Below are 20668 nucleotides of genomic sequence, written 5' to 3' on the forward strand. Positions count from 1 at the left end.
AGAGACTGAAAAACAGCTTCTGTCTCAAGGCCATCAGACTGTTAAACAGCCACCACTAACATTTAGTGGCCGCTGCCAACATACTGACCCAACTCCAGCCACTTTAATAATGGGAATTGATGGAAACGCTCTGAATTTACAAACGGACAATCTGACAGCACAACGCTCTGGATAACATATCAGCCTAACTAGCTCTGCTAGGGTGAGTAGTGTTCAGTGAGCTGTTCTCTCATTTGTGTCTGGAAGTAGCTAGCAAGTTAACTTGGGTGCTTGACTGCTGTTGTTAGTACAGAATGCTCGGATCAACCCGTAAAGAGATAGGTGGGGCTAAAGCTTAAGAGGGTGTGAACAATGCTGAATGGGTGTAGACAAATAAGGGCTCTCCAGTAGTACTACCAAAAATTCAAAGGCCATTTTCTCAAAAGTGAGTTTACAAGTTTATCAACTTTCAAAGCAAAAGGACTTACCCATTGTTACTAAACTGTATTGTATTTTAAACCATTTTGTATCTCTGAGTCTCTACTTTTATCCAAAGTAAAAAACAACTTCAAATTTTGAATGATTTGAGCCGGTCGGTCGCATTTGCGGCATCAGACCGTTTTTGAAAGACAAAAATAACAGTAGCGGTGCGTGGGTAAATTCACTGGGGAAGCCAAGCCTGGAAAAAAAGCCATATTACAGCCTATGTGTTTGCTCTATAACCTGTTAGTTCATATGCCTTGACACTGTGATATATACAGTCGTGGCCAAAAGATTTGAGAATGACACAAATATTAATTTTCACAAAGTCTGCTGCCTCAGTTTGCATTATACTCCAGAATGTTATGAAGAGTGATCAGATGAATTGCAATTAATTGCAAAGTCCCGTTTTGCCATGCAAATGAACTGAATCCTCAAAAAACATTTCCAATGCATTTCTGCCCTGCCACAAAAGGACCAGCTGACATCATGTCAGTGATTCTCTCRTTAACACAGGTGTGAGTGCTGATGAGGACAAGGCTGGAGATCACTCTATCATGCTGATTGAGTTCGAATAACAGACTGGAAGCTTCAAAAGGAGGGTGGTGCTTGGAATAATTGTTCATTGCTCTGTCAATCATGGTTACCTGCAAGGAAACACGTGCCGTCATCATTGCTTTGCACAAAAAGGACTTCACAGGCAAGGATATACACCTAAATCAACCATTTATCGGATCATCAAGAACTTCAAGGAGAGCGGTTCAATTGTTGTGAAGAAGACTTCAGGGCGCCTAAGAAAGTCCAGCAAGTGCCAGGACCGTCTCCGAAAGTTGATTCAGCTGCGGGATCGGGGCACCACCAGTGCAGAGCTTGCTCAGGAATGGCAGCAGGCAGGTGTGAGTGCATCTGCACGCACAGTGAGGTGAAGACTTTTGGAGGATGGCCTGGGTTCAAGAAGGGCAGCAAAGAAGCCATTTCTCTCCAGAAAAAACATCAGGGACAGACTGATATTCTGCAAAAGGTACAGGGATTGGACTGCTGAGGACTGGGGTAAAGTCATTTTCTCTGACGAATACCCTTTCCGATTGTTTGAGGCATCCGGAAAAAACCTTGTCCGGAGAAGACAAGGTGAGTGCTACTATCAGTCCTGTGTCATGCCAACAGTAAATAATCCTGAGACCATTCATGTGTGGGGTTGCTTCTCAGCCAAGGGAGTGGGCTCACTCACAATTTTGCCAAAGAACACAGCCATGAAAAAATAATGGTACCAACACATCCTCCGAGAGTAACTTCTCCCAACCATCCAGGAACAGTTTGGTGATGAACAATGTCTTTTCCAGCATGACGGAGCACCTTGCCATAAGGAAAAATAGATAACTAAGTGGCTTGGGGAACAAAACATCGATACTTTGAGTCCATGGCCAGGAAACTCCCCAGACCTTAATCCCATTGAGAACTTGTGGTCAATCCTCAAGAGGCGGGTGGACAAACAAAATCCCACAAATTCTGACAAATTCCAAGCATTGATTATGCAAGAATGGGCTACCATCAGTCAGGATGTGGCCCAGAAGTTAATTGACAGCATGCCTGGGCAGATTGCAGAGGTCTTGAAAAAGAAGGGTCAACACTGCAAATATTGACTCTTTGCATCAACTTCATGTAATTGTCAATAAAAGCCTTTGACGCTTATGAAATGCTTGTAATTATACTTCAGTATTCCATAGTAACATCTGACAAAAATATCTAAAGACACTGAAGCAGCAAACTTTTGGCCATGACTATAGACGTAAGGCCAAGAAAATAAGAAATTCAACCACACCTTTGTTTCATGAACAAGACTGGAGAGCAACATCTGTCCGGTGGAGTCCACAAAGCATATTGATTGCAGTTACATTACCTGCAGCATGGTCATTCAAGGTTTTTGTTGTCCTAGGCTACCTGGCTAAAATGTTTGCTCGCTAACCTAACTTCCTTTCATGGGCAATGATGAGCCAGCTAGTTAAAACCTCTTAAGGATCAGACCATTTAAAAATAAAAATCACCTGAAATTAAATACCCATATCTGGAAATTATAATAGCTTCACTAATAATAGCCTAACTAATAGTCCCAATTATATTAGAGATGCGCATGGTCATTTGGTGTATGGCGAATACAAGAATATAAACTCATCATGGCCAGAAAAGGTGAGGAATTTATTCTGCAATGGTTATGATATATGTATCATGTTTATAAACAAAAGATTGTCGACGCAAGAAATTTCACATTACAGTACTCAGATGTAGCCTACACATGTTAATGGAAAAGGTGAACCATCTGTTCTAACTTTAAACTGTGCATCGGATCACATAGTGCAACTAGGCTACTTGAAATAGCTTATCTATTTACTACTGTGAAGTGGGTCCAATTAAATGAGAGATGGGACGAATGGGAGTCTATCTTAACTTGTTGTAGGCCGATAGGCTATTTCGCACGTAACCTAGAAAACCAACAGTCAGGAAAGGTGAGGAATTTATTCTGCAATTATCATGGAAATGAAACAAATTACAAGAAATATATGTATATTTCAAAGATAAATAGATTTTCGCTCTTAATAACACTAATGGCAAATGATTGCAAATGTTTATTATACTTAGCTCAACCTGTTTTTTGTTATGAATTAGAGTCATCATATATTCCCAATTTGCACTAGGCTACTGCTAGGTTACGTTTGCCTTCTTGCAATGCAAGAGTTTAACCACCCACCCAACCACTGCATATGCATGGTCTAAAGTTTGTGTGAGGATAAGCACATTCTCGCTTCAAGTTCAGTTTTTATAAATGCCAACATTTGTGTGAACCTGGCACACGCATGTTTTGGGGCATATTTTGTGCGTACACAACATTTATAAGTGAGGCCCAAGGTCCTTTCAAGTGAGACACACTTTCTCCGGACAGTGTGGGAAAGGAAGCTGGGGCTTTGAGTGCAGGCCCTTTTAACAATCCCCTCTCCCTGCTTCTGCAGGCCTGTGAATGAGAGGCCACCTCCACTATCTTTTCTTATTCAATGACTGGCTTTTGTGCTTTTGTGCTCTACCTTACCTATGAAACTGCTCAGCTTGCCCTTCTGCTATCCACTTCAGCTTCACACACATGTGCAGTCTGCCAGATATGGACACAGAACATTTGGATGTCCTTTAGACTGCCAGTACCATCATTACTTACTCTTTATAAGATCAAACCTTTTACTCTGTGAGAATAAAGATGAGTTTGGCTTGCTTTTCTCTGGTTGATCTCTGAACATCCCCATACAGTCCTATGCCACCACCAAACAAGAGTATAAAGCCAAATGATCCGGAGAAATGTCTTCTTTAGAGTACTTTAGAGAGATGCAGGCCTTACAAATTCAGATTGAAGACAACTACAAAATACTAAAAAGCTGCTCTCAAGTAAATAACTCATTAGGCATTCTCAAAGTTGATGAGAGACAAATTACCTCAAAATAAAACATATTGTTTCATATGTTTGTTGCTTTCACAAATTCCCCATGGCTTATTTGTATTTGGGATTTAATATTTTGAGAGGCATTGCACACTACCTGGTTCAAGTGAGAAAAAGGGGCAGATTTTTATCAAATGAATTATTTGTATTCAAATGGGATGGTATGTATTTCACCTGGGTAATTTTTTATTTAACTGTATGAAATAATTGAAGGTAGGGAATAGGTCATGAAATACAGTAGGATCATTTTCTTTATAATCATTTTTTAACATGCCATTAAATTGTTAAAGAAACACAGATAGTATCATTAATAAGAATAACACATTCAATATTAAACAGCTATTCTGAGCGTGAACGTCAGCCACCACCATTGAGAGCACCACAAAAACCGCACTGAGAATGGATGTCATGAGTTCCTTATGTTATGAAATAACAACAGTATCAAACACCAGCTGCCTGGAGGGGTCGTGGACTCGGATAAAGAGAGATTGTTGTGGTTTCGTTATTAACTAGATTTGACTGGACTGTCATTATCACTCAGGCACAGAACTGCAAGTCGTCCCTCCAGGGGCCATGACGAGTCTCAGAGGCTCCATGGTTAACAAAGTAAAACAGTGTCCACACTTGTGCTCCTTTTAAATGAATTAGACACTCTCCACTGTAGCCTCCTCGAGCAGTGCCACCCCATTACCCTTCACCATCAGAGATTCAGATTCAGATCAACTTTATTATCCCACCAGGAGAAAAATTATTTGTTCATGTGCTTAAAAGACGGTACATTAAACATAAAAACACAGAAACTACACAATCTAAGTCATTCAAAGTGCTATAGCTACACATTTAAAGTGAAAGTGCAATATGCGATGTACTTGAAGGACCAACAGACTATCTATTATACAGCCTAATGGCTGTTGGAATTAAAGAGTCCCTATATCGGTTTTAATTTTCTTTTGAAGAAATCTCTTTCCCCTTGTCCGGATGCTGTTGTGACTGAATTTTAAGTGAAGGGGATGAGTACTGTCCTGTAAAATGCTTTCAAGTTTTAGGAGGATGAGTTTTGTGTACAGGTTGGTGGTTGATTCTTGATACCAATTATTCTTCTCACCGTCTTAATCAAGCGCTGAAGCTTGACTTGGTCTTGCACTTCCATGTTTCCAAACATGCATACGCAGACCAAAGGACAGCACACTCAGCAGGACAGATTTTATAGAACATTTGTAAGATGGTTCAGTTGCGTAAAAAAACATTCTCTGTTGCAATTTCTTTATCTTTGCAAAGGCACGACCTGCCTCTCTCACTGGTGTTGTGTCTAAAGAAAAGAGAAACAGAGGTGCATCTCTGCTCACACCCCTGTCCTGTCACTCAATATGTGTCAAGAAAAACCTTGGCGCATACGTACTTAGCATTTCAAACCTATTCAGATTGTCAGTGGCAATCTCAAAAGTAGGCCTTTCAGTGTAGACCTTTCCTGCAGTCAAGTGATCAAATCACCCTCTAGTGGTGGAATGTTATTCATATTTTCATAATTTAATAATTCATAAACATTATTTTAACAAAAACTGCAGAAAATCCGGTGTTACTATGTTAAACGGTTTTGTCATATTTCAGTCTTCTGTGATGTATATAAAGTGCTATAGTGGGATGCAAACTCAAAATGGAATACATTTCAACTCTATATCTGACATGGTATAGGTGTCTTCTTTTTTTAAGCCCATAACCATGGTATATACTTTTGTTTCAAAATAGATTTGTTTAAGACTACCAAGAAACACTCTGTGTGATCCATATTTAGCCCACTGCTGTAAAAGGTTAAGCTGAGTAAGAGTGGCAAATTACAGTTCTACTTGTTAGAGGATATTCTTGGATTGAATATAAATTATCGCCGCCTCTAATTTCATGAGTGCTAGTCAGAGAAGCTTGAGAATCATGAAGGTCATGCGCATACAGTCAAACTTGATTCCCGTTCAATTTGTTTGCAGCAAATAAAATAACTTCAGCGATTCAATCTCTCCATGGTGCTACATAGTTAGTAGTTAATTAACCCTCAACAGCATAGCCGCAATTATGAGTTCATGACACTAGACAATATGACCTCGTTAAATTAATTAGACCTAAATCTAATTAGTGTTGATTACACAAGACACACCTTATTGGTTCAATTAGGCTTGGCAAATTAAATAAAAGAGCAGAGAGATGGCAAAGATAGCTCAAATAGCCCATATTCAGGTCAAGAACCCATATCCCATAGCAACCTGTATTACTGTACTTTAAGGCATCCCAGCATAAAGATAGCAGCCAAGAACCCATATCCCATAGCAAGCTGTATTACTGTATGGTAAGGCATCCCAGTATAAAGATAGCTGCCAGTGATTAGGGCTCTATAAAAGGAATGAAGTCAGGAAGGGGAACATTTAAACTGCACATGGAGGAAGAGAATAGAACAAGAGAAGAATGAGGAGAGGATTTCAAAGTGGCTCCAGCAACCCAGAGCAAGCCAAGGGGGAGCAGGGAGCACTTTGGATTTGATGCCTTCCTAGAGTGGAGAAGGAGGAGGGGGAAGGAGAGGAAGGGGGAGGGGGAAAGAGGAGAGGGGGGGATGGGAGAGGCAGCCCTACTTTCGTTATGCTGAAAGGCATTATGAGGGGTTGTTATTGTGAAAAAAGATTTGATTAAGTAAGAGATGTGTGAAAATGTGTGTGTTTGTTAGAATGATTGACTGCATTTGTGGGGTTGCACATTCCACCAAAAAGAATCACAGCATAAAAGTTTTGTAAGTGGCCAAAGCACACAGACCTGAATACATATCCCATCCTGAATGAAAGAGGTTTAGATATGCAGCTGCCAGAGAGCGCGCTTGTAAAGCAATTTGATGTACTAGGTGCTAGAAAATACCTCAGTGCCTTTACGGGATGACACCTCATCCATTCCAGAGTGATATAAAGGTGGTGGAGGGCACAGGGCAATCCATGATCTTGTTCTGTGCTAAATATATGTCCATGTCATGTAGGCTCCATGGTGGTGGGATATGAGAGAACATGCCAGAGAGCTGAGCAGAGAGTCTAGGTCTGCTACTGCTTACCAGCACTGCTCTCTCCATTCAATCACAATTATGCTTTAAGAAGAGCATTTTAAAGGGAGGGATCATACGGTCCATTCTAAACCTTAAGTAAAAAATGTATCGGACTGATCAAATCTGATTTACTGTGCTTTGTGTTAACGGGAATAAATGTGTAACATTACAATAATCCAGGCGACACAATAATACGTTGTAATTGCAAGATCAAAAAGACAGACTGAGGAAACCCATTGGTCTGAGTTTATGTAGAGTTTAAACTGTACCAGAAAGCCAAACGTGCTAGACTCAAATTGTTTGACATACAGTATACGATGTAGAGCACTAATGAGACACTATATTACATCAAACTAATATCATTTATGACCCCTTTTCTTGTTTTTCTTATTAATCAACATTAATCAGAACATTAAATCCAGCAGCATATCACCCTTCCTCCCACTGCTGGCTTGCCTCTGAAGCTAAGCAGGGTCGGTCCTGGAATGGGAGACCAGATGCTGCTGGAAGTGGTGTTGGAGGGCCAGTAGGGGTCTCTCTTCCCTCTGGTCTAAAGAGATCCCAGTGCAGTAAAGGGGGCATTTCCCTGTGTAGGGTTCTGTCTGTCAGATGGGATGTTAAACGGGTGTCCTGACTCTCTCATTCGTAAGAGTAGGGGTGTTAAGCCTGGTGTTATGGCAAAATTCCCAGCTTGGCCCCATTCCATCATGGCCATGTGTGGTGAGTGTTCTGCAACAAATAATGGTTGCCGTGATTCACATTGGTGGTGGATAAAGTGCTTTGAGTACTTCAGTTGGTATAAAACTGCTATATAAACCCAACTATCTGATAAAGGGATTCACATGTAATTTGCCATTGCATTTATAAAATGCTGGCATATGCAGATGAATCAAGCGATGGAACCACAATACTATAATGGGAAGGCTCCAGTGAGTCAGTGATTTAAAAATATCTTAACCATTGATCTGCTGACTCGTTAAAATAATCTTTGTGGTCTATAAACTTGTCCCTCCCTGCATGTCCACAAAAATACCCATACCCTGACCTCTACATCTAGTGAGTTCCAAAGCAGCCATTTCAGTCTGTTGGCAAGTGTCCATCATAGTCGACATGGCATAAATCAGATTGTTGCCCTAGTCATCGATTCTCTTCTAACTGTCCAACAACTTTTCATTTATTTTGGTAAACCTCTTAAAATTCTTTGCATGCTTCACAGCACATCACTAGGGGTTTTGGGATGATCAAACACTGATGATGTGCTTTGCAGTTTTGCTGGCAACAACATAATTCTGTAGCCGCACAATTTAGATCACTGCTGACACGGGGAGTACATGATATAATGCTGACGACACCGCCAAGTCTTCCAAACTAACATGAAAGCCCATTGTTGAAAGGATGAGGGAGGACTAAAGAAATACAAATGCTTCATAAGTAAATTGTACCTGATTGATGGCGTTTGAAATAGATGATATGCGTGCAAAAACAAAGCACTGACCAAAGGCAAATGGGCTTCGCCTACTACAGTACCACACCTCATGAGTTACCAAATTAGTTGTGAACTCATGAAAACATTTAGAACAAACAATTACTTTCTGAAGCCATGTAGTTAAGCATATTAGAAGATAAATACATGGTGGCATTTAGCATCTGTTTACAGACAAATTAACTTCAGAGTGTCAAACAAACTTAATTAGAATCATGAATTGGCCGTTTCTCATTTAGCTAACAAGCTCATCTAATGATAAAGGTCAAATTGAAGAGACATTGCAGAATGATCCCCATCTTCATCTAGAAAACAGGAAGGGCTAAATACTCATTTCAGGTATGACAAACTATGACATCCCACAACTGTTTAAGCCATTTCAGCCTCCAGTATATTAGTATGCCCATTTCAGGCTCTCCAATCATGAAGTATGGGCCTGAGGCAGCAGCATAGGATAGCATGTCACAAAGCCTTTAATCCAGATTAAATGTTAATTGAATGTATGATACTGGAATGTTGATCCTGTAGCTGACTTCAGAGGAGACCTCTAGCTACGTCTTCCTTAATATTTAAGGTTTACAGCCAAGGAGCAAGACTCTCTTTTAATGAAGACATTTGACTATTCAGTGCAGTACCCATGCACCAAGACAGTCTTTGGAAGCCAAAGAGGTTCTGTGTGACAAAAGCATATACTACAGCTCATTACGTCATGCGTCAACAAAGTTTTTGACAGTTCAAACAGCTCCATATTAACACAGAAGAAGCAAGCTTTGACAAAGACCACACGTTCAAAATGCAACAGCTATTTTCAAAAGAAAAAGATAGCACCATGAACTAGAAACTTTGTTGTTGTGGTCATTTACGGGAGATGCTATCACCCTTTCTTTTTTTGTGAGAACAACATTGCACATTTCAAAACCATGGTAGGGAGTTGGAAGAATTAACTTGAGTACTGAATGTACTCTACCACTACTGTAGATGGTGAAACTATCACTATCTGCTATATCTGATTAGTGACTTCCATTTGAAATTTGAGTCATTAAATATAGCTCTAATTACTGTGGTAGGAAACGACACATAAAAATATAGCAGCGAGCAGCAATAAACGGGGTTCACAGGATGACATAAAGGACACAAGATCAGTTGGAAAATAAAGCATCACTCTTATCATGTAGGAACTATCTTCCTTTATGTGCAATCAGTGAAAGCATTACCATGTTTATCTCTCAATACCACAAGGATGACACAAGTGAAGTTTAGTCTAGAGCTGTAGGTTGGTTATCTTTCAAAAATTCATTAGAGGCCAATTCATTGAGTCGATATAACACATCTGACTTGTGGTTCATGAAGATCATTTTTAAAGTATTTTTTTTGCATTAGTGTATGTTCTAACGTGCATCTATAGGTACAGTGCAGCCATATTTGAATGCAGCAACAATAACGACTGATATAATGAGTCTAAACACAAAATCTGGAGTGAATCTGACGTATGGTTCATGAGGAGAAGATGATTGCAGATGCTTTTGAGCATTAGCGTTACATATGCAAATAATTCGTTCTTAAAAGTTTCCTCATGTTTTGAGATATCAATACCAAATTTCGTGTGGTTCATTTTAACGATGTCCATAATAACAATGACAGGTTTCAAATTGCTAGGCCACTGTGGAAGTGTATTTACAGTGGTTTAAATCGACATATAAAATCAGATTTTTKATTTGTCAAACACTCAGCCATCTTTTGACCAAACCCTTCCTAAGCTCAAACTAATTTAAGACATGTACCATGGGCCTACATTCAATTTTTTAAGTATTCTGGGTGTATTTGACCATATTAGTATCAGGAACAAGGTAAGACCCAAGTGCAGACCATGTGAAGTAACAATGTGTATTGTACACCGGTGGCAGGCAAACGACAGGTCAAGGCAAGCAGGCTCAGGGCCAGGGTAGGCTGAGGTCAAAAATCCAGACGTGGGACAAAGGTACAGGACGGTAGGAAGGTCAGGGACGGGCAGAGTGGTCAGGCGGGCGAGTACAAGGTCAGGACAGGCAAGGGTCAAAACACAGGAGGATGAGGAAAAAGAGAGGAAACAGGAGACAATGGCCAGTCAGACATAGTTTTAACTCTAGACACAGACTCGGTAGGAAACATACGGAGGGTACGGGGCAAGAGGACGAACAACAGAGGAGCTAATGATTTTGGAGCGGGGGAACGGTCTTGGCTTCCGGGGGTGTAGCCGTGGCACTATAGCGGCGTGCCAGCGCCTCAGGCTTGACCTTCTTGGACACCGGTCAGTGCTGCGGAAGCGAAGTGTCCTGGGCCTTACTTATCCCCTCCTGGGAGGTTCTGGTACTCTGCGGGGCTGGCGCAGAGGTCCGGGGCAATTTCCAAGCCTCCCGGAAGACGTTCCAGGCCAGGCAGAGCTGACTTCAGGCAATGAGTGTGGCAGGACGGGCTCCAGCCCATGATGGCACCAGTAGCCCAGTCGATGAGGGGATTGTGTCGCTGGAGTCAGAAGAACCCCAATACCACGGGAATCTGAGGAGACTTGATGAGCGGAAATTGAATAGTCTCGCTGGGACTCAGCCCCTCGCAGAGTACGACCCTGCCTCACRCAGGAAGCGGCGCAGGTCCTAATCCAGGCACTTGTCATCTCCCGTCTGGATTACTGCAACTCGCTGTTGGCTGGGCTCCCTGCCTGTGCCATTAAACCCCTACAACTCATCCAGAACGCCGCAGCCCGTCTGGTGTTTTTCAACCTCCCCAAGTTCTCTCACGTCACCCCGCTCCTCCGCTCTCTCCACTGGCTTCAGTTGAAGCTCGCATCCGCTACAAGACCATGGTGCTTGCCTACGGAGCTGTGAGGGGAACGGCACTCCTTACCTTCAGGCTCTGATCAGGCCCTACACCCAAACAAGGGCACTGCGTTCATCCACCTCTGGCCTGCTCGCCTCCCTACTCTGAGGAAGTACAGTTCCCACTGCCCAGTCAAAACTGTTCGCTGCTCTGGCACCCCAATGGTGGAACAAACTCCCTCACGACGCCAGGTCAGCGGAGTCAATCACCACCTTCCGGAGACACCTGAAACCCCACCTCTTTAATGAATACCTAGGATAGGATAAAGTAATCCTTCTAACCCCCCCTTCCCCTTAAAAGAGTTAGATGCACTATTGTAAAGTGGTTGTTCCACTGGATATCATAAGGTGAATGCACGAATTTGTAAGTCGCTCTGGATAAGAGCGTCTGCTAAATGACTTAAATGTAAATGTAATGTAAAATGATTCCCTGACACCCTTAGGTTGATGGGAGTGGTAATAGGATTGACCCGGCCTTTGGGGCGCCCGTCCAACGCTCTTACCTCCACGGGAGTGGAGAGGGGCTGAGTGGGAATGTTCAGCTCGGAAGCCAGGGTAGCGGAAGATGGGTGACATCTGGAGGGCGGTGGAGACAAGCACAAAGACAGTTGAAACAGATATAGGCGTGACAATTTATGTGCTATTATGCACATACATAAATTGTGTAGTATAGTGTGACCATATTTGAACATTATCATTATTTTCTCAAACTTTAGGGACTATTGTGATGAGTCCAAAGACCAAATTTGGAGTGAATTACTTTTAGACCATGAGAAGAGTAAATTTTTTAAATTATTATTATTAGCGTTACATAGTCAAAAAAAGTGAATTGTTAACAGTTTTGTCATGTTTAAATGTAAAGAGATCAATGCCAAACTTAACATGGTTCATCATGGTAAAGTATTTGATGACCCTAAAACGTTTCAAGTTGATAGGGCATTGTGGAGTGGATTTACAAAGGATTTAAGTGGACATGTAAAATTTCCTGATTTATTTATTACTCAACCATCTCTTCGCCAATCGCTTAGCTTTGTTCAAATTTGGTGTTATTTGGACGTACAGTTCATGAGAACACGTTTTTCAAATGTTTTCCAAAATATCCAATCCTGACGGACCTTATGGCAAATTTGTTCACCATGAGGAAAGACACCTTCATATAAAGTCTCTAGATCAAATGGGGCGACAGATATGACGGTTTAGTGAGACTGCTTATAATAGTGCCCCCTATAGGCCAATCGGTGCCATTATTTTTGACAAAGATACTTATGGCATTTAGTTTCTGTGTGCCAAACTAGAAGAAGAAGAAAATACCAGTCTATGCTTGAGTTATTTGTCTTTGAGAGACTCTTCACCAGTGCAGGCTGATTATTAATTATAAAGCAGACATTTAAATATTTGCAATTTCAGTCCTGGGTGCTTCTTCACCAATGAAGTGGATCACATTTGATGGAATACATTTAAATCCTCTAGTGTCAACTCCATACATCCACAAGACTAACTCATATGCATGCAACACAAGAACCTGTCAATGTTCATACGGGCCTCCGAGTGTACGGGAGTTGCAGTGATGGGACAAGACTGTAACTACCAATTGGATACCACGAAAAAGGGCAAAAACAATTTTTAGGCAGTTGTTCTGCCTTATGCATAGAAACCCTAATTTCCATTTTATGTAAAAGTAAAAGCTATGAACATTACTATTTACAGTGCGTAAACAACCCACAAGATATCACAGTTGGCAATCAACTCAATTTCCTTTCCAACTCCCCAAATTGTGTATGCTGATACGGTGACATCAATCTCTAGATTGATGTCACCGTATCAGCATACACAATATAACAGTATTCACAAAATTACACTTGACAGACAGATATGAAAGATATGAAAGAAGAGATCCTCAATGTAATCTGTGTCATCTGGTATTGTCAAGCAAAAGCTAAAAAGACTGTGGGGAGGATTACATGCTAATGTCAGTCACAGAGAATAGAGTAGAATAGAGTCTCTTATTAGAGAATGGAGAACAGCTAATAATGTGTCCTGATGAAAAAGTGTCAGTAATATCCTATATACTATCCACTATCAGGATAGCAGAGAGATTGATTCAATCAAGGTCCTGTATAGGGTTGCAGAATTCCAGGAAATTTCAATACATTTCCTCGTTTTCCTGATATCCCGGTTGGAGAAGGATTCCCAGAATCAGGGTTTCTGGAAAACCAGGGAATTTAATGAAAGTTTCCCGCAATTTTCCAACACTAGTCCTGTAAGACATCATAATGCGTATAGGACTATCAACAAGACTGTCTGTGTCCCATAATTACAGGCTCACTCAACATTCATGTTTGATATGGTTTTGAGATTGGTCTTAGATGAAATGGAAACTGTAAGCTATTGCTTTGTAATTGTACAGAAATGCAAGTCCATATCCACTTATGTAATAAAAAAATACTTGCCTCCATCACTTTGCAATCCAATGCAATTGCTACAGTAACTACATTGTTTTTTACACAGGCAGAAGAACCTCTGCCTATTCTCAGAACACTGCTGCGCCTAGCAACCCCGACCATTAGGGGGCCTGTCATGTGAAATACCATCCACTTGCCAATATGTATCTGTTACGTTCCCTAAAGACAACCCTAGATTTCGTCGCTCAACAGAAAAGGGAACTAACAAAGGACTCACTTTGACAACCAAATCAAAACCGAAGGGGTTTCAAATGGGTTCTGAAAGACACCCATGGGGATGTCCACTGAATGTTGGCAAAGCAACAAGAAATGGACCTAAAAGACACCCAGCATGGATGTCCACTAGATTTGCCTCAGATAAGACAAACTGAAAGAAAAAAAACACAAGAAGAATTATAAAGAATACGGATCAAACAGGGGAGAACACTACATTCAGGCTTTGTTGGCCACCTAAAGTGGAAGCACTAACGTGAGTAGTAGCTCTCCCAACAGCTCTTTTTCCACTTGATGCACCGGGCCAGTAGGTCTTAAATACCAGCTGGGCCAGCACAGGTGAAACCCATCCTGACTAACGAGGTGACTCCGATCAGTGTGCACCTCAGCTAACTTGCTAACGTGCTAACCAACTTTGAAATGGAGAGAAAACCCATTGCTATATCAACGTGATGAGCTAATGCGTCAATCATTACAGCCAAATTAACGTTCTTTTACATCCCCACTATGTAATTTAAAACATTTCTACATTTCAAAATAGCAAATAATACGTGTTATCTGCTTGACACATTGATATAACTTACCTTACAGATGACAAAAAGTAAGCCAGTTTTTTTTAAACAATTTGTACAATTGCATGAAATCAGTTTTAAAACTGCAAATATGAATTTGTAGAATTGCAGGACAACCAATTATTTCTTAGTGTCACGCCCTGACCTTAGAGATCCTTTTTATGTCTCTATTTTGGTTTGGTAAGGGTGTGAGTTGGGGTGGGTATTCTATGTTCTATTATTTGTATTTCTATGTTTTGGCCAGGTAGGGTTCTCAATCAGGGACAGCTGTCTATCGTTGTCTCTGATTGAGAACCATACTTAGGTAGCCATTTTTCCCACCTGTCTTTGTGGGAAGTTGACTTTGTTAGGGGCACTATAGCCCGTGTAAGCTTCACGGTCGTTTCTTCATTTCTTGTTTTGTTGGCGTCATTTTATAAATAAATCAAATGTGCACTCACAACGCTGCACCTTGGTCTTCCTTCAACGACGGCCGTGACACTTAGGGCCCCCAAAATGCTAGAGATGCTTCTGTACACAGGTACAGTCAGGTCCAGAATGATTGGCACCGTTGATAAATATGAGCAGAAAAGACTGTATAAAATAAATAATAGAAATACTGAGCTATATTGTATGACAATAACCCCAAGCACATATCAAAATGGTTAATTGACCACAAAATCAACATTTTGCAATGGGCATTTCAGTCCCCGGAGTTGAAACCCATTGAAAACCTCTGTTTTGAACTGAAGAGGATAGTCCATTAGCACAGACGAAGGATATCAAGGATCTGGAAAGATTCTGTATGGAGGAATGGCCTAAGATCCCTCCCAATGTGTTCTCTCATAAAACATTTTAGGAAAAGACTGTGCCGTTATCCTTGCAAGGTGAGGCATTGAAATGTATTGAAATTAGGGCTGCCAACACCCCACCCACTTATCTTTTGAGAAAACAAATTTTACCCTCCAAAAAATTGCATACAATATAGCTCAGTTTTTGTATTATGTATTTTATACAGGGCTCTATTTTAACAAACCTAACACAATGGTAAATCTAAGCGCTGGCGGTAGTCCCATAGGCCCTACAGCGGTCTAAGGCATTGCTTCGCACTCTAGCAACTCCTTGTGGCAGGCCAGGCGCATGCACGTTGAATTCGGTCACCAGTTGTACAGAGTTTACTCCGACACAGTGTCTTGTGGGTTAAGCGAGCGATGTGTCAAGAAGCAGTGCGGCTTGGCACTGCAAGGTCGTGTTTCAGAGTACGCATGGCTCTCAACTTTCGCCTCTCTTGAGTCTATCCGGGAGTTGCAGCGGTGGAACAAGACTGTAAATACTACCAATTCGATATCACGAAAAATGGGTAAAAAGTACAAAAAGTACAAAAAATTGTCAGGAGAAGAAAGACACCAGACGCATTACACCAGTTTTTGTTATAGTAGGGTAAGGGTAGCCTACTAAGGGCTTGTTTTTTTAATCAAATGGAAAACAAACAATTGTTACAGGAAAATAACTTACTTTTCTAAATACGAGTGTCACCGGATTATCTCATCTCTCATTACATGATGGGCATATGTGAAAGCTGGGCATATGACGGACATCCCTACTCCAAAGCAGAGGCATTTGAACGTAAAAAACATATTTTTTGGGCAGAAATACCTTTTTGAACGTGAATTTTCATGTCCCATAATAACAAACTCGTATGTAATCTGTAAATATAAATAAAATGAGAAATCAAAAAGCTGTTTAGACACGGAGAAAATACAGAATCTTGCCTAGCCATGATTGGTTGCAATAATGAGGGGGCTGGGACATTCTGTCACTCAAGGCTTCTCTGTCAAATTGTACAGTACATCCTGCTCTCTGCTACCGTGGATATTTGAAAGATCTATTGGATTTACTCATATTTTCATCATGGACAACATGTAAAGTGTAGCTACAGCTTTCAATAACAATGTTGTCCTGAATACAGCTGCTGGTATCTGTCTTCTGTGGCAGCTCTGTATTCTGTGGCAAGAGCAGTCTGGATTCCATACACAGGTAATAGTCTACACTTAAAATGGCAAGATTCGCACCGAGAAAGGCACCAGAAATTGATTGCTTTCCCATAGAATTCGATACAACATTTTGGGACAAAGTAGCCCCTTATTTACACAAATGACAACACATATGTCACTCAATTCAGCACCTCCTATTTCCATGTGACAAACAGTTATTTCAGTTATATTAAAACCAGGAAAATCTGGAGAGTCCCCAGCTGATTATAGACCCATAGGTTAAATACATTATGACAACAAAAATCTAAGCTTATCACCAATAGAATGGCAAAGTCTTACCAGACTTGATACATATCAATCAAACAGGGTTTATAAAAAAACACTGACAAATACAAGAACATGTTTCAGTTTTCAAACTGTCTTTTCTTTTCAAAACTTTGGTAGCTTCCCAGCTGAATTAATACATTTTATAAAATGATTGTATAAATGTCATAAAGCAAAAATATATACAAATAATACATTATCTAATGCAATTGCTTTAGAAAGGAGCACAAGACAGGGATGTCCTCTCTCCCCCCTCTGTTTTCACTGGCAATTGAACCACTTGCAGAAAGAATTAGACACGACCCAAACGTAACAGGTACCTGACCAATATGAAAGCTCAATGCACCCTTTGCTAAAAATATTTTCAGAATTCTCAAAAATCTCAGGTTAGAAAAACAACATGGAAAAAAACAAATAATTGCAATAAGAAAAATAAAAACTCATGATCTACAGAAATCCTTCAAGTGGACCACAGAAAAATATGAAATATTTAGGATGCTAAATAACTCACAACAAACAATACATGGTATTCCATTAATCAACAATATGAAAGCAGATCTAATTAAATTGATTAATCTTCCCATAAATATTACAGGTAGAATAAACCTGTTTAAAATAGCATGGCTGCCAAAGTTTTTGTATTTATTTTATGTAATGCCAATTACCCCACCGAAGACAGTCTTTAAAAAAGTATACTTGGTCATAACAGACTTTATATGGGCAAATCAAATTCATAGAATAAAAGGAACATTTTACATCTTCCTAAGTCTGAGGGTGGTTTCAACCTTCCAGACTTGGAATGGTATCAACTCGCTACCCAAGGATTTTACTTGCGACGTATAGTTATATGCACTAAAGAGGAACAATGAGTACATTTTGAAGATGCACATCTCCAGATTTTTACTTCTCAATTTTCAAAGGAATAAACTATTAACAACTTCATAGTTAAGAACACTATAACAATATGGAAGAAAATATAACGTATTCTAAAAGAACCAATATCACAAAATTATGAAACAATCCTTGGATAGCTTTTCAGAATTCACAGATAAATTGCTCCACATGGAAAACTAATGGCATAGAAACTGTAAATGACAGAATGAAAAAGTCATTTTGGATTGACAAATGGAGATAGTTTCAAATACATGTAACTTAAAAGTTACATATTACAAAATGTTGACTTGAAATCTTTTTTGACATCAGAGCAACCTTGAGGGAATCTTATTTGAGTCGGAAAATTATGTCCATATGATAGGGAAGATATACAAAACCTTGGAGAGAGAGCATATCTAACTGACAGTCTTAGCTAAAAATATAAAGTATTGGAAGCAAGACTTAAAAAGAACAGATGTTGGCACAAGATGGAGGAAGGTTAGAGCATAACTAACAAAATTACATTGCTGTGCTCGTTCCAGTGCTGGTTTCAGTGTCCCTACCTCTGCTCCTCTCTCTTCTCACGCAGTTCTAGATGAACTGGCAAAGAGGGGACTAAAGCCAGGGCCTGCAGTGGGGATAGTAGCCGGCTGGTGACTTTTAGCACACCATCTCACTGCCCTCTCTGAGACAAACGCTGTACATTTCCAGCTCCTGCAGCGGCCAGCTGTGTAGGTCCAGTATCCGATCCCCCCTGCTATGCCCAGTGGGTAAGGGAAGCCTACTGCAGGAGTTAGAAAGTTAGAGTCAACAGACTTCTCCAAGCTCTCTGTCTCTAAAGAGAGAGAGCAGCAAGCTCACCTCTGTCCTGCACAGCAATATCTGGGCCCGTATCCACAAAGCATCTCAGAGTAGGAGTGCTGTTCTAGGAGCAGTTTTGCTTTTAAGATCATAACGAATAAGAATATATGGACAAATCCTACATCAGCACGCCTACTCTGAGATCCTTTGTGGATATGGGCCCTGGACACTATCTGCAGAGTGCCTCACACAGAGGTGTGAAACAGACACACACATACGCAATGTGAACACTTTACAGACAAATTAGTAATGGCTACAAGAGTTTGATAGCCTCCCAGTGGAAAACTATTTTGAAATATGGCACAAACAGGACCCAGTTACATAGGCCTATACTGTATACTATACTAGCAGTCCAAAACACAAAAAGCATACCACAACTATATAACAAACTACATTTGTAATGGCTCTCGTTTGTGGAATGACCGGACCAAGGTGCAGCGTGGTAGGCGTACATCGTTCTTTTTATTGATGACACCAAAAGCAAAATAACAACGACAAAAACGAAAGCGCACAGTTCTGTAAGGCAAATAAACTTTACAGAAAACAAGATCCCACAAAACCCAAATGGAAAATGAAAACTTATATATGATCCCCAATCAGAGACAACGATAGACAGCTGCCTCTGATTGGGAACCACACTCGGCCAAAACAGAGAAATAGAAAACATAGATTTTCCCACCCGAGTCACACCCTGACCTAACCAAATATAGAGAATAATAGGGATCTCTAAGGTCAGGGCGTGACAACATTACTGTGATGTAAAAGCAATATAATAGCCTATACAAAGCAAACCGTGGGAAACAGGTAGCCTACTTTGAGACAAAAGTAACAATTGCCATGAGAATTTGGTGGCCTCTCTGAAGTTACATAGAATATATCCAACTTTCACCAGCAAAAAAATATGAAATACACTACCGGTCAAACGTTTTAGAAACCCTACTCATTCAAGGGTTTTTCTTTTTTTGACCTATTTTCTACATTGTAGAATAATAGTGAAGACATCAAAACTATGAAATAACACATATGGAATCATGTAGTAACCAAAAAGTGTAAAACAAATCAAAATACATTTTATATTTGAGATTCTTCAAATTGCCACCCTTTATCTTGATGACAGCTTTGCACACTCTTGGCATTCTCTCAACCAGCTTCATGAGCTAGTCACCTGGAATGCATTTAAATTAACAGGTGTGCCTTCTTAAACGTTAATTTGTGGAATTTATTTTCTTCTTAATGAGTTTGAGCCAAACAGTTGTGTTGTGACAAGGTGGGGGGTATACAGAAGATAGCCCTATTTGGTCCATATTATGGCAAGAACAGCTCAAATAGCAAAGAGAAATGACAGTCCATCATTACTTTAAGACATGAATGTCAGTCAATTCGGAACAATTCAAGAACTTTGGAAGTTACTTCAAGTGCAGTCACAAAAACCATCAAGCGCTATGATGAAACTGGCTCTCATGAGGACCGCCACAGGAATGGAAAACCCAGAGTTACCTCTGCTGCAGAGGATAATTCATCAGAGTTACCAGCCTCAGAAATTGCAGCCCAAATAAATGCTTCACAGAGTTCAAGTAACAAACACATCTAAACATCAACTGTTCAGAGGAGACTGTGTGAATCAGACCTTCATGGTTGAATTTCTGCAAAGACACCACTATTAAAGGACACCAATTAGAAGAAGAGACTTGCTTGTCTCAAGAAACCCAAGAAATGGACATTTGACTGTGGAAATTTGTTCTTTGGTCTGGAGTCCACATTGGAGATTTTTGGTTCCAACCGTCATGTCTTTGTGAGACGCGGTGTGGGTGAACGGATGATCTCTTCATGTGTATTTCCCACCGTAAAGCATGGAGGAGGAGGTGTTATGGTGTAGGGGTTCTTTGCTGGTGACACTGTCTGTGATTTATTTAGAATTCAAGGCACACTTAACCAGCATGGCTAACACAGCATTCTGCAGCACCTCCAGGCAGTGTAAGGGCTATTTTACCACGAAGGAGAGTGATGGAGTGCTGCATCAGATGACCTGGCCTTCACAATCCCCCGAC

The sequence above is a fragment of the Salvelinus sp. IW2-2015 genome, linkage group LG6.1, assembly GCF_002910315.2.
Source record: "Salvelinus sp. IW2-2015 linkage group LG6.1, ASM291031v2, whole genome shotgun sequence".
NCBI lineage: Eukaryota > Metazoa > Chordata > Actinopteri > Salmoniformes > Salmonidae > Salvelinus > Salvelinus sp. IW2-2015.